Raw genomic sequence first — 3,276 nt, forward strand, 5'->3', positions numbered from 1 at the left:
ACAATAGTTCATACTCTGAGAGCTATTAAGTTTTATTTTTTTAGAATGGGAGTTGTATGTTTACTCTCTGCATGTACAGTGCATTATGTATTCCTGGTCGTTGTAGTTATTTTTTTGTTAATAAAAAGGAATTTATGTATTTTTTGAATCATTCCTCCACTTCCACCAGAAGAAAAGTGATTTAGACTCTTTATTGCAATCAGTTAGTTGACTATCTTACTTCAACTAGTTAACCGTCTTGATTCACATTTCTTGCTTTCCAGGGTCAACGACGGTCAACGACGGTCAACGACGCTCCTCGACTCTATTCCCGTTCGTCACCCAGCTCAACAGTCCACCTCGGTGCTCCACCACTGGTCCCTTGAAGAGCTGGCTGCAAGCCGTCCATTGCTCCGCCCCTAGATGCTGCCATGTGGTGGTTGGCCGTCTCACTCCAATGCACCTCCCTATTTTTGTGCACTGGTCTCTCTCAAGACTGGAAGTTATCCCTGATGTACTCAACACAAGTTCAACATCATCATCTAAAAAGGTTCGACGATATCATCATGAGGAATTCAGATATTCAAAAGGTTCATATAAGAAACCATATAAAAATACAGAGAACAAGAAAAGATTCAAAAATATGTGGCTGCTGCATTGGAGTTACTCTGACCCATGCAAAAATAAATTGCAGGAAGCAAAAAAGAAAATCTATTTACTCAGGGATGCAGACAAATTTCCGGAGCACAATAGACTCATCGGCGCATCAGCGACCATTCATTCAACAACAGTTCAATTACAAAAAGAACATCAGTTCAAGAAAATATATGCAAGAGGTTTGGGAGCCAAACAACTGATATTTTGTTGTGTTCTAATTTTTTGGGTGCATGATTGAACAAGAGAAAAAAAATGATGTATCATATATATTCTGTTCTTGTAGGAGGTTCAAAGATGGTCATGTAGCAAGTTAAGAGTTTTGTTTCATCAGAAAATGTGTTCTTTTGGTCAGGATTTTGCATGATTGATAGCCATAAGTGGCAGCCGGCGAGCAGTTCAAGCTGTCTGTTTGATAGCCATAAGGGATGCTCATCATTTTCCACATCCATCTCGACTGAATTATGTTAGTCTTTTTCAGTTCATCTTTGAAATTTTGGTCCATTTCTTTTTGCAGGATGCGTCGAAAAATAAAATAAAAGGCAACAGCTCAAAAATAGATGAATATTGGAAGTCTGTTGCTATCTTGAGGTCTGTTACCCTTCAACTTATAGACATATATGCTTAGTTATTTTTGTGTAACATAGATTTACCGTGGACGTTCATGCTCCTTCACTTGTGTATATTCAGTTCAACATTTGGTGATTCTTCAAGTCCCCTTAGTCGGCATTTTCAGTTCATCTTGCAGGTGATGGAGCTCCCTTTCAGTTCATCTTGCAGGTGTTTTGGGCAGTACAAAATACATCACCATAGTTAGTACAGCAAGGATGGCTTGGTAGTCGCTGGGATTCCCTGCAGTGGCCAAATCCCGGCGCCGCTCGTGATCTCTGCCTCCATCAGCTCCACCTCGCCGTAGCAATCAGTCCAGAGGAGGAGGTGTAGCTAGTCCACCTGGTCCACCCGATTTTTCTTTCAACATTTTCTTTGTGATGCATGCTCACTGATGGATCAACAACTATTTATTGATATGGAGATGCGCTCCTGCTTTTTTTGAAAAACAAGATGCCTTTGCATACTTCAAAGTTGCTGCTTGCTCCCACCTGTCAATTGCGCAAGTTCAGTGGGTGTCGTTGAGCATGTTCAGAAGTATGCCCTTTGTGCAAAAGTGTGAATTTTTGTCAGTATTTTGTATATTTCATATCAGAGGCTTCATGTGATCTTGTGGACCTTTATAGATGTACTGTCATTACACTTTTTAGGCCCTATAGTTCATTATATCATATATGTGTGGCCATTCAGTATGTATTACATAATGAGTTCTTAAAAAAGAAGAACACATACATAGTTTTATCAGTTCGATAGTGCTCTCTCCTGCTTATTTTGGTTGATGTCCACAAATTGACAAACAAATGTGTTAGAAATGTTCTATTATTACTGGCATATAAGTACAAAAAAAGTTGAACATGAGGTACTACATTGGCTTTGAAAAAATGTTAAATAAAAACGAAAATTCAAAAAAGTTAAGTTCAAGTGGTAAAATAAGATAAGTCCAGAACATCCTCGCAAAACAATGTTGAGTTCAAAAAATGAAACACACAACATTTTCTTTTTGTTAAAAGTATTATTCAGTTCAACGATATAAACCATGCAAGTTCGGGGACGCAAATACCGTAAACTGTTGAAAAGCTACAAGGAAAATTATACCCAAAAAACAGAGTAAAGTATAATATGTGAAAATACTCTCAGTACAAAATTATACAGACATCTGTTCAAATATTCTTTTTTCGGAACCATTCAAAACTACTGTGAATAATACATCAGTACAAACACACACAAAAGATCAGTACGGGTACTCTGTTTTTTGGACGGGAAAACAACACGATGGGTCTCACCGTAATCAAAATTACTCTTCAACAGTTGCGATTTTGAGAAAACATTCAACATGATTAAGTTTCGTATTTTTGATATCTTTCCAACCGTATATTATTTGCCTCATTTCGACAAACTTAAAAAAAAATCGCGTACGAAATCAAATTAGACCATATTCGAATTCGTTTTTAAACCATAAGGAATTAGAAAAACATTTCAACACAAAAAAGTTGCGCATTTTCCATAGCTTTCCAACGTCTTATTATTTGCGTCAATCCGACAAACCATTTGCAAAAAATCGCGAAAATACGTTTTGCCCAGAATTTTGCCGATTTCCAAATTACTTTTAAATCGTATAGAATTAGAAAAAACCAATAGATATATGGAAGATGCGGATTTTCACAAGCTTTCCAACGCCATCTTATTTGCTCAATTCCGACAAACCATTTGAAAATTGAGTCCCAAATACGATTGGCACTTTCGGTTTTGAAAAAAACGGTTTTTACAAAACTGCTCTTAAACCATAATTATTTTGCAAAAATGTTCAATATACTTGAATTATAGTTGTCAACAGCTTTCCAACGATATATTACACGCCCCGTTCCGACAAAAAAATTGCAAAAAAAATTTGAACTAAAGAAGACGATCTATTAAACAAATTGAAAGCATTAGTTCAACCGCTCGAAAATCATCAGTACAACCGTCTGAAACCGTCAGTTCAAAAAGGGTAACAGAATAATATTATGTTACACGTAACAGAATAGCCCACAATAT

General features: G+C 36.8%; 1 long non-coding RNA gene across 3 annotated transcripts; it reads left to right on the top strand.

Annotated features, from left to right (window-relative positions):
* Nucleotides 1-279: 279 nt before the first annotated feature.
* Nucleotides 280-1,885, top strand: LOC119278422. Of its 3 annotated transcripts, none has more exons than XR_005137780.1 (4): nucleotides 280-569; nucleotides 674-815; nucleotides 920-1,224; nucleotides 1,382-1,885. It is a non-coding gene; the product is annotated as an uncharacterized LOC119278422 (long non-coding RNA). The 3 variants fall into 3 exon arrangements; XR_005137779.1 differs by having other exon boundaries at nucleotides 280-529; nucleotides 1,370-1,885; XR_005137778.1 differs by having other exon boundaries at nucleotides 280-529.
* Nucleotides 1,886-3,276: the final 1,391 nt, after the last annotated feature.

Source organism: Triticum dicoccoides, chromosome 3B, assembly GCF_002162155.2.
Source record: "Triticum dicoccoides isolate Atlit2015 ecotype Zavitan chromosome 3B, WEW_v2.0, whole genome shotgun sequence".
NCBI lineage: Eukaryota > Viridiplantae > Streptophyta > Magnoliopsida > Poales > Poaceae > Triticum > Triticum dicoccoides.